The sequence below is a fragment of the Nomia melanderi genome, chromosome 5 (assembly GCF_051020985.1).
Source record: "Nomia melanderi isolate GNS246 chromosome 5, iyNomMela1, whole genome shotgun sequence".
In the NCBI taxonomy this organism is placed as follows: Eukaryota; Metazoa; Arthropoda; class Insecta; order Hymenoptera; family Halictidae; genus Nomia; species Nomia melanderi.
In genome coordinates this window covers 9,388,495-9,401,003 of record NC_135003.1, presented here as the reverse complement: position 1 = coordinate 9,401,003, position 12,509 = coordinate 9,388,495, and the positions used below count along the sequence as shown (strand labels likewise).

General features: G+C 37.3%; 1 protein-coding gene and 1 non-coding gene across 16 annotated transcripts in view; both read right to left on the bottom strand.

Moving 5' to 3' along the window:
- Positions 1 to 1,449, bottom strand: part of LOC116430874 (uncharacterized) — a 375,145-nt gene extending 373,696 nt beyond the window's left edge. For 6 of the 15 annotated variants that reach the window (XR_012998703.1, XR_012998704.1, XM_076368027.1 and 3 more), the window contains exon 1: positions 1,224 to 1,449. The gene's annotated coding sequence lies outside the window, so the exon portion shown is untranslated. The other 9 variants (XM_076368038.1, XM_031985501.2, XM_076368031.1 and 6 more) reach the window with 8 other exon arrangements.
- A 7,789-nt stretch (positions 1,450 to 9,238) lies between these two features.
- TRNAV-UAC (transfer RNA valine (anticodon UAC)) lies at positions 9,239 to 9,311 on the bottom strand. The gene has a single exon. It is a non-coding gene; the product is annotated as a tRNA-Val (tRNA).
- Positions 9,312 to 12,509: the final 3,198 nt, after the last annotated feature.

The window sequence follows — 12,509 nt, the reverse complement described above, 5'->3', positions numbered from 1 at the left end:
AATAGCTATATTCCATTTTCGATATTTCTCGATGGTATTATTTAATTTCTTTTTTTAAATAACATAAATTTAAGTATTGATAAATTTTCGAAATTTCCACGTTAATCATTTGAACTATTAATGAAGAGTACATGTTTGGAATGGGAAATATATTTCAAGCGAAATCCGTTCTGCGAAACCGCTTGACGTTTCTCGAAGGCACGAAGCCATTGTCACCTGGAAGTGCTGCCAGCGATTATGAATAATTGTTGAGAGAAATAGATATGAAGTAGGCTTAGAGACGTAATAAGAGGATCAAACAGTTTATTCTCACTCGAACGTACCATGGAAAACATATTAAGGCACTTTGACTGTAACCTTATTTTCCTATCAGGAATAATTCATTCTACTTAGAAAATAATCTTTCACTTGAAATGGAAATTGTTAGTACAAATAAATGTTGAAAAGCTATAATCATCAATCTTATAAAACCTTTACTCTTCGTTGCTCCAAATTATTCCAATAAAATTATATAACTATTATTAATACCTATTATTACTAAAATACAAGAAATTATTCTTTTACCGTTTCAAAAGATGATCCTTCAATTCCCCTACAACTGTTCCAATATATATTCCATCTCTCAACACAAAATAATCCCATCCCACCAAAATCTAAAACTCACTATGCCAATACTATTTAATTAACCAAATATTAATACCAAGAGAAACACGCTTAATTCAAAATCACTCAAACCGTAATTTCCCCTGTCAACTCGGATCCGCCTAAACGAACAATCGAACCATCGACAACACTTCGATATTATCGATAACGGCGCAGTCTAACCTCCAGTCACCTCACGGCGAATCGATCGATAATCCGTGGCGAATCTGCGTCGCGACGTTTGCTCGCGATCTCGCAACCCGACGAAACCGACGTCGCGGGTATTCGCGCGGAAACGTTGCCAGCGAAACAAACCAACCCCTCCTCCTCGTTTTTCCGCGTCCGTATGAATCACCGTGTGTCTCTTCGAGGGGGTCTCGGTTAGGTCCGCTAACACTTGCCACCGTACGAACTTCGCGGAACACCAGTGGCAGTATTCTCGATACAAGTACGTATATTCTCAACTCCAATTGTCCTCAGACTATTTACCACTAAAGACCACACTGAATTTTAATGACTCACTGGCTGACCAATCGGTAAAGGGATTAGTGTCCAAGGGTCCTTAATGGTGCTCGTTATACCAAGATTTTTTTCGAGTGATCCCAACCTGGTGACCGTGTTCCCTTGACAGAGGACAAAGCGAAAACACTTGACAACGACGACGACGACGTATCTCGACGATAAGCGAAGAAGAAACCGCGCAGAAGAAACGAGCAAGATCAGGCGGAAGTCGCGCGCGAAACACGGACACGAACCGGCTGCGCGCCGAACTCGAACTGAACCAAAGACAGAGATGGCAGACACGCGGTGGGACTCCTTCCCGGCTGCTCGCCGGGCTCCTCGCTTCCCCCACCCTAGCGCCCAGTCTCCCCCTACGGGGCTTCCCCTGCCCTGGCCAGGCTCGGCTCAAGGTACCGCCGGTACAAAGCGCCACGGGCCACTTCGTTTTGATAATCAATCGAATTACAAGCCGGCACTGTCGTTTCAACTATCGACCCGGGGAACTTTCGGATGGTCAATTCAACTGATTAACCTGTTAACAGTAGAACTACCGCACCCGCTGAAATGATAGGTTTCAGTTTTCTTATTTCATAATTATTGATGTCTTCAACGCGTTCAACACTAGAACTAGTCAGAATGACCTATTTCTAATTTCTTCTTTTATAATTACTGGAAAGGTACAAATTCTTCTCTGAGAAATCGATAAAGAAGCTGATTTAATGATATTTACATTGAAATACAAGCCAATTGAACATCTTAGTAAATACACAGTCACAAGTTTTAGAAAAAAGTTTGGAAAAGTCAGTTTAAGTGCTTGGTAGTTCTAGTGTTAATAATCGAAGTCATTTTAAAAATGATTAGTTTCACTTGTACGCTATAATGAATGCACAAAGAAACCGACAAAAATCTACTGTTACAATTTTGATGGACATTACATATTGTATTAACCCCTTGCACTTGAAAATATTCTTTTCAACAAATATTCATCATATTCTGATGAGGTATCAATGATACTTTTTGCAACTGACATGAAGATACATCTTGTATAAATGAAGGAACAGAATTATTTTATTTTGATGTTCCATTTGTTGATACATTGTACAAAATTTAATATTAAATTTAAATGTTTGTCATTCTGGCTCAAGTTAAATGGCGACTGAAAGACGCCTCTCGAGTGCAAAGGGTTAATCATATTAAATGCTCGGTAGTTCTAGTGTTATCTGTGGAATTTATTTTCAAAAATCTCTCATTATACACGCAATAAAGTTAAACAATGAAGTATATACTCGTGAAACACAGTGCAAATGCATCTAAAATATAGCCTAACGAAAATGTAAGCAAAACGTAGAAAAATTACATGTGTATCTGACGAAATAAATAATTCATTCTTGAGGAAATTTGTAACATTTCAAACTTTACAATGACGTGTGTACTCGGTAAACGCAGTTAACTGGTTAATCCTTTGCACTCGAAAGTTTTTCACTAGAAACATTCGTCGTTTCCAATGAGAAATAAATGACCTTTCTGGAATTAAATTAATGGAAAATCACGCGTAAATCAGGAGACAAAACTAGGTTATTTAAATATTTTACATATTAATGTACTATACAAAGCTTAATGTTAAAAATCAAACTTTATAATTTTGCTGTATCAAACGTAATAAAGACTTTTAAACGAAATTAACATTTGATCTTTATATAATGAAATCAAAAATTAGAAAAGTAATCTGGTTTATTCCATACATTAAATTTGGTACATTTTTGCGTTGAATTGGCATATTTGATTTATGAAATATTGAATTTAATGAAATTTCATATGCGTTTCGGGGAAGTGGACATTAAACAGAAGTTGTTGAAATAACTCAGATATACGATTTTAAAATTAATGATATACATTCAACGTGCATTAGTTAACGTTTAACGAGATATTTTAGTTCCCATGGATCTGTTGTCAAGCTCGAAACGATAGCCGCAAAAAAGTTCTGACGAAGCTTGTATATTGTCAAACAAAAAATTCATATGTATGTATGATATTTCTATGAAAGTATGGATATAGTCAAGGGTACGTAAAATTGGCATTGAAAAGGAAAAAAGGTACTCAGACCGAGAGTTAATACAGATTAGACTGTAAAACACATGTTCATTATACATTTACAACCTCCGCTGTCGCGTGAAGTTACAGGATTGCATTCGTATTCTGCAACCTGGGCATAAAAAGCCCGAAACAACCGGAACGGCGAGCTTAAGTAGCATCCCACTATCCCGTGTTTGCTAATCGGATTATGAAATCTTTAATTCGCAGCAAAATCTAATACTAAATTTACGAGAATTTTACTGTCGAGTCGAACGAAATGCATCGAAAACAACGAACTCTAGTTCAATATTACTTTTAATTTTCTCGAATAATTCTCGATAAGGAAAACGAGCGTGATGGGAGCGAAGGATGTTATACACGGGAAGGTTTAAATGAAAAATTCGCGTGCGTCGGCGACGTTAGCCCGCAAACCGAACCAACGTACGCATTATGGAAAACGTAACCGCTACTTGACCCGTACCAAACGCAAATCGCATTAAGTTATTAATACTAAGAGGAATCCCCTAACAGCGGCTTTGCTGAAAAACCATGAGCACGCCTCTTGACATTTGCGCATCCCACGAGAATATTCTATTTCTCTTGCAAGGCCTGCGGCTAAAGGTCGCCCCGGTTTCTTTCTATTTCTACCCTAAAAATAACTTTCTTTAATTCAAGGATTCAGACGTTGTAGTCGACGCTTAGATTGTCCAACAAAGTACATCTTTTTATATCTATTTTGATAGAGAATAACATTACGAATATTATATTCCTGCATCATTTGTTCGCTCTGAAAGTCGATACAATGGCCACATCGAACAAAAGACTTTCTTACGATTCAAATCCGTTTCGCGTGTGTCTCCATGCATATAATAGGAATCTCACTTATTTTGCGTCATTCTTTAGCCTCAATGAATTTAAATAGTGTCTTTGTATACACTAGGCACAATACTAAACGGTAATGGAATTGTTCTTTGAAAAGGTTTTTCTCGAAATAAAAATCCGGTGCCTCTATCTGAACAGTGGTTGTTACCCCGCAATAAAAGACGGTAAGAATGGTTTTAAGAAATACAAAATAACTTAGAAGTGAAGTCTTCATCTCCTAATTGATCTGATTGCTATTATCACAAACGTTCCTGACTTTGTACAAACACAACCCCTAGAACACGACGAGAATCTACGAAATATTCTTCTTCTCTAGGAAATATTCATATCCAATTTAAAAGACGATTCTAGTTGAAAAACATCAAGGATCATAATAATGTATGTGCCAGACATGGCGAGGAAAGTTTCGAGAGCCGTAAATATCCGAGGAGGCGGCATATCGAGTCCCGTCATCCCGAACTTTTCACTTCCGAAGATGCAATTGCGCCGAATTATTTAGCTTCTTCCGACGCATCAGAGTTCGCTCGAACTTCCCCGCGAATGCAGTCGCATGCGAGCTGACGGGAGGTTCCTGCGCCAATTGCCACGAACCGGAGTGGGATGCTTCTCCGGTTCCACGGGTTCGGCACTGCTAAGCCGACTTCGGCGGCGCTCGGCCACAATCGCAGACGATGCATCGATTTTTCCTTCGTGCAGTCGGTGCTGCAAACACCGCGTGCATTGCCGTTGCAACGGTTGCGTCCTGACGACCCTTTCTTCTGATCGTTTCCGACCACGCGATCGACCAATTGGTTTCACCCCTTTATTGAGACAGAGAGTGTTGTATATTGTTTTTACCGGTACAAATTAATCGATAAATGATCGAGAACGTTAGTTTCTTCGAAACGAACCAGGAAATATACATAGATTAAGAAACAAAGTTATTTTATTTCAATATTTCACATATTAATGTTATACGATACTTAATATTATACGTATACATGACTTTATGACTCTGCTATATGAAATCAAGTGATGATTGAAAGTTAATAAAAAATACTTCTTGAGTGCAAAAAGTTAAAAAATAAAAAATGATCATTCGTCATTTGTTATTTGTCATTATTTTTATTGTTCCTGTGAAATATTGTTAATGGTTGATATAATAAATACAAGTTTTGCAACAAATATAGTGATCGTTAGTTCGATGCACAACAAAGAATTCGACTCATTTTTTGACAAAGACTATGGAATTTTATTAGAAATAGTGGTAAACTTCCCGGCTTTTTCGTTCGATGTATTTGTATCAACACGAATGTAGAGGAACGTTTAATTTAATCATGTGTTGACACTCGCCTAATGAATATTCATAATTTCGATATGATTTATGTAACTCGTGTCAGGCGAAATGTAACAGTAGTTTCACGCTTGTCACTTTTGTCGTTGCAAAGTGTTCGCCGTGTAGTGTGCAAATGTTCTGCTAAGTTTCTCTATTTTCAATATTTTTATTCATTATCCGTATGTGTTAATTTTATGATTTTCACTTAACTTTCTCTTGACTCGTTAATTTCTCTAGTAGACACTGTTTGATATCTTGTACGCACAATGTCATCGGTGTCTTGTTCCCCTTTGATTCACTTCAGGAAGTTTACAACCATTTGGGGTCATGCGCCTGAAATGTGGTTGAGCTAGAAAATTTCTAATTTCTCGTTCCTAAAGATAAGACGCTCGTTATTATTATAACGTCCTTTGCTGCAAACAATATTTCAACCAGCTCTTTTGTTTCGGTCTAAATTAATAACCGAATTCTCCATGGATGTAAGATAACAAAGCAGATCTTAACTATAGTTATTTTTAATTACCTTGTAAAAAATTGTTTTCATACAACGTCATAAGGAAACGCTGGCTAGCCACTAATCAATCTCTCGGAAAAATTTATCGCCTTTCCGCGCGAACTTCTCAAACTAGAAAGTTCTTTGTCTTATTTTCACGAAAGTTTCGCACTACCTCGTCGTCCTTCTTCACATCTCCTTTAATAATGAACTTCTTGATTTAATAACGGCTCAGGGAAGATATTGCGAACATTCAGTACACGAACTTTTTAATCACTTTTAAATATATTCTTATCAAACCAGATTTCTTCTATTTTATTTGTATGCATGACGAAAATATAATAATATTCCAAATATTACAAAGCACTGATCTGCAAGAATCCTCCTTCTAGCTTCCACTTATAAAATTACGGAAGCGAAATGCGTATAAATAGTAGAACTACAATTATCCAATTTAATTAAGCAACTAACAGTGCAGATAAATAAAGACTCAAAAAGAGATTCTTCAAACAATGTTTGCACAATCGAGCGTATAGATACCGAGGTATAATCTAAGAATCCAAATTATTGAATTTGCTAGTAACCAAAATTCTGGACGATCTGTATTGCAGAACATAATTATTCGATTATAATCGAGATCCTATTGTATTTACTTTAAATTCGATTCAATCGACGCAGCTATTAAAGGATTAAGCAATAACCGAGGCGGAGTAGTTGAATTTATCGGGCATTCGTAGCTATAGGAGGCCCATTCAGAATGTAGGATGATTGACCAGAAGTATCCTCTCGTAAGTAAGACACAAGGACTTTACCTCCCGCGTGGAATGATCAGTTTCGATGACGGGTTCGTCCAGACCGATCCATCGGGGTGTGTGTCCTGCGGGTACAACCTGACCCGAAGGACCGTGAAATCTGGAGAAACCGGTCGTATGGTTGTTAATGTTCCCAGCCATCGGCGGTATGCACCTGCAACATCTTCTCGGCCGTTCTTAAAATATTGGGGATAACAGAGTTAACCCTAATCGGGACTTGTATCTCTGATAACAATTAAATTTGATGTTACATATATTTTCGTGTTGGAGATATTTCATTTTTATTCAAATGATTCTAACTCGATAGAATTAAAGGTTCTTCATGGTCACTTTTAACTACTTTCGAAGAATGCATGTATAATTCAAATAATTTTATTCGTCAATGACTTAAAGTAGTACTAATGATAAGATAAATGATAATACGCAGCATGGTAGTAATCATGAGGTAAAGTAATTAACTAATATCGCCGATTTTTCGATGTTAAAGTTTCGTTCAAAAATAAAATGAAGGTAATTAAAATGACCCTTGAAAATACTTATCCTCCACAAATGGAATTATCCAAAAGTTCTTTGCTCGGTGGCCCATGAGGAATATTACGTTTCATCAAGCAGAATTCTTTTCATTGAAACAAAGGGAGGCACGGTAGCAAAAGCCACGTAAATCAAAGAGTAAAACTCGTAAAAAGATTGGGGCTGTTCAAGGACACTAGACTTTGAAGGTGGCCTAAAGTATTCTCATGCCACTCGACCCAATTTTCATCTTCGTCGTGTAATTACTGACGGGCGGGTTAGAAGCATATTTCCCTTTTTGGAAGGAAATAGTGCCTTCCTAGTTCAACGTTGATAAATTTCGGTTAGAAAATAAATATTTGCGTACAAAATTGCTGATATAACGGAAATATAGTAGGTACAACGAAACGACAGAGTTTACGTAGCGATAATATCGAAAGAACAGATGGCAAGAATAAAAAACCTTTCACTGAATTGAAAGAAACATTCGATTTTATTAAAATGCTGTTATTTCAGTTCCCCTAAAGATACCGTGCCTTCCTTCACCTATATTAATCACTTTGAAACTTCACAGTTAAACAGTGAACTAAAATGAAAAAGCATTGCTGAGATAATAATTATTTATAAAACGTGTCAAACACACCTTCCACCTGCGTACCATTTTAACATCAACCCAAAGTGATTTCTCGACCACACTGTCATTCACTTGCCCATACTCGTTATCTTACATGCTCAACAAAAATCATGACCAGCAGAAACAGTCCCAAAAGCATAATTAAACCGTCGGTTTAGCGTTCTTAAGGATCGCCAAACGCATTCCACACCTCGCAGCATCGCAAAGATCTCGAATAAAATACCTTGATGATCGGGATCAGGATGAAGTCTGACGAGACGCTAATTACATCGCGGAGGAAATTACAAAATTCGTTCGCGCAACCATTTGTTTATCTGTTATCGCCGATCTTTATCGGTCACGGCCAGTTGAATCCTTGATGCCCGCCGATTTCGCGTATCTCGTTAAACCTTTCGATAAAATCAGCTCTGGGACCGGTCGTTCTTTCGCGGGGCGGGGGACGAGGTGAACGAGAGCGACCGGGACGAAAGGCAACGATAAAAAAGAAGGAAACGGGCCGTTCGAAGAGACATCGGTGCCTCCGCCCGTGCTCTCCGTCTTGTCTGCGCAATATAAAATACCGGCTGAAAAAGGCACGCTGAATGGCCGACGCCCGACTAAAAACCGGACTTGATCTCGTTACGCTACGCCAAAGAAGCGAAGCGGCTGGACGTTGGCTCGTCGCAGTGCTGCAGGTGGGTTCGCCAGATGACCGCCACGGAAACGGTGAATGAAGAAACAGGAGAAGCGTTTCGACGCGTTCGTTGCACCAGGCCCGGCTTGGGCCCACAGGCGCAACAAGACAAATGTGCATGCGCGAACCGAATATCAATTTCGACTTCCTGCACTTTCGGTTCATCAGTTCCTTTCGACTCTATTCATCCTTCTTCCTTTAGAATTTATTGGTAGCATTGATGCACACAGTGGGACACAGAGTTTCTATTTTTCCGGATCTGGATTGTCCAGAGTCTTGGTTGAATTGGATCTCAATAATTCGGTTTCCTATATCGTAGCTCGGAATAAGTACGATCGAATTCTTTGGAATATGTCTTGCAAAATTTCTTCTGAAGTAACTATTTATATGCATCGAGGTTCCATTGCAGTATAGCGCAGCTTTTCTTTACACATATGGATATTAAACATAAATTGATAGTCGATTCATTATATAAAGATGAGAATATATTTTTGTATGACTATAGATTACTTAATATTCTTCAATTTTTTATTGTATTTTAATGTTAGCCTTACAGCTGTAACATACATGCGAACATACCTCTAAAGGAAATGTACTTTTGACAGTTTCTATTGATAAATACACTTTGTAGAGCCTTCATATCTTACCATTTTGTTGTTTCAACTATTTTGAAAGACTATATATAGTGAAATAGAAAAAAAAATGGTTCCGGCCGGGATCGAACTGGCGACCTTCTGCGTGTAAAGCAGACGTGATAACCGCTACACCACGGAACCCGTTATCCAAACCTGTCCTTATGTCAGTACATTAAAATAAACTAGTATTGTATTTTCGATATAACATTATATACTATTTTTTACTTTATATTCAATACAATAATTTCTTCAATTTTCAATACATAAAACATTTATATTATAAATGCGTAAATATTTACTCATACATGCTGGCGTGTGGATATGCATTATACACCACATAGATTCAAATATCTGCAGTAAAACTGATATCAAATATGTCATGCTAGCACAGACGAGGTATAGGACAGCATCATTGCACCGTAAGATTTATAACACGCTCTTGGCGGTGCTAGAACCCCTTACCATTTTCATGTCACGCCCTGTCATATCGGCTAAGGCTGGTTTTGCATGGTAGCACTGTAAGTAACAGGAATAAGAATTAAAAAGATTGAAATTTTGAATGACAATCAGATAATTACATCAGACGTGACGCTTCAACAGTAAAATAATGTAGTAACTTAAAACAACGATTCGCAGAAATTCTAACGCGGTTTAACAAAAAGGATAATAATTTCAGTATTGTTCACTTTTATTTATGGAACAGTTGGTAATTCAGAACATGTATACCGAATCCCATAAGCTCGCAATGTTTATTCTATACCTCGTTTGTGGTACAGATATTGCAGTACCGATGAGAAATGAGGTAGACCGGACATTTTTATAATGTATATAATTTATCGATACTTCGTGTCTGGTAATCTAAAAAGTTTAATATTGATATAAGAAAATAAAAAAGAACATGTTTTTATTTATTTTTACTGTGTTGGTAAGGTTGTATGTGCCGCGGGTTGGTAATATCTTAATTCTGTGAATCTGTCCTAACAGTTGGACGTTTCGTCTCAGATGGCGTTGACTTTGCGGGAATTTCGATAAATTTTAAATCGTCAAAACAGCCTTCCTTCTGATTCTGCACGTTAAAATGTAATTTTTAATATGTTATAGGAATTTCTATTTATTAGTATTAATTAGTGTAGCGAAAGTTGAAAAATCATGGCCGAGTTCAACAGGGAATCATTGACAAGCAAAGATTACATAAATGGTTGTCTTGACTGTATTTTTGTCTTGATGGCAATTATTCTATGTTTTATCTACTTTCTTTCGTTCTCCAATATTTCATTTGATTTCTATCTCCTTCATTCCTGCTTCTTTCATTTTTGCCTTCATTACATTATTGCATTTCTCCTTAATTTCTTTCTCCTTTACTTACTTTCTTCCACCTTTTCATGTCTGTCTCGTTTCTATCTCGTATACTCTTCAATGCCTCCTTAATTTCACACCAAAGAAAAACGAGAAAATATGGAGGCAAACCTGAAATGCGTTTCTCGTGTTAATTAACACAAATGCTGTACGACTTCATAGAGCAAGATACATGAAATGGAAAAAATCGAATATTGAATCATTTGATTGAATTGCATTATTGTTATTGCACGTTCATCTACCTGAATCACACCGCGTTAGGTAGCATTATTTAGAACCTAGAAATATTTTCAAATGATCATCGTTTAATTGAATAAACCATAGTAATTCGCTTTGGTTGGGGGTCACCAGTGACCCCCACGGCATTCAATGTGTTACAATATCTGTCTCGTGTAAATAGAAATGCATTTACAGGAACAAAAAGACATTAAAACTTCTTTCGAGTAGTTAAGTCCTAATATAAATAAAAGATCGTCTTACTTAAGGACACAGATGCGATAAATGATTAGACCTGCATTACTCATAAAAGTTTCTTGTATTTCTCATTTCTCTCTTATGTATATTCACAAAGGACAATTACATCTTACTTATAACATATTTCATCATCTAAATGTACCTCTTACGTCGATAATAGTCATCGATAGCAATGATCAGTTGTATATTTTTATTACTTATCGTCTATGAAGTCGCTACTAAACACTAAGCATACTGTGTGTGTGACTGAGTGTCCGAGTGTGTCTGCTCTGCTTGTTTTTGTGTGTGTGTGCGTGTGTGTATGCGTGCATACCAGTATTTTTCGTTTGTGTGCCCACGTGGCTCAGTATGCATCTGCCTGTGTATATGTGACTCATCGCTCAAGCACACCCCGCGCTTCACACCGTCGCTCCGCCGCGCGCATTTTGAAAATCCCGCGTGTTCCGCCGCGGACCAGATCAAGATGCGCGTAACCGTTTCGATCGCCTAACTGCGCGATCACCGATACATCCAAAATATACCGTACAAAACAAGAATCAGCAAACAGGGTATAAAAGAAAACACATTACGTATCGTCACGGCATCGGTTACCATCAACGAAAACAGTAAAAAATGAAAAGAAGAATAAAAAATGTTCGACACAATTTTCATTACTTTTTCACGTGTCGACACGTTCACTCATTCACCGTTGATCGATTATCTAGTCGAGAATTGATCTTCCTCTTTTTTTTTCCTTTTCGTTCACTTTTTAAAAACTTCTATCCCTTTTCACCATTGCTTCGCTATCCCTTTCGCTGGTTCGGTTAACTTTTTAGCTTCTCGTATTTTGGCGCGATCGAACGGCGAAAGGCGGTAAAACGCTTTGCAATATACATATACATACATATATAAGTATGTGTATATATATGTATATGTATATGTACATATATATTTATATATATTTATATATATATATTTATATATTCATTATAAAACTTACAATTTAACTTACGACCATCTATCTTTAAATCGTCACAATATATTAGATTTTCTTCTTCCATTCGTCACATTACTTTTTCATCATTTCATCGTTTAATCTCGCGTAAATAAATATTCATAAATACATTTCGGCCCGATGCGGCCGGACCGTTCCTCTCGATTGATCGTTGCACCCGGTCTCAAATTAATATCATATTATTTTTCAGCCAGGCGTGGTGCATTTCTCGGCGATTGATCGTCGAACGAATACGCACAGTGATTGTTTCCTTTTCCGTTCTCCCCTTTTTTTAGATTACAAGAAACATCGTTTGTTTCAAATTTCATAAATAATAATCCCACTTCTCTCGTGTTCGTTTTAACATTGTTCGTGGCAACGATCGAAACACCGAGAAACGAACATCGATCGAGGCAACCTCTGATCCGCGTCGCGACCCGAATTTCGATTTAAAATTTCTTCATGGTTCTTTCATCCAAAAATATATGTACACATATGTTATCGGTGTATACGTAGCGCTATATTCGTATGCCCTA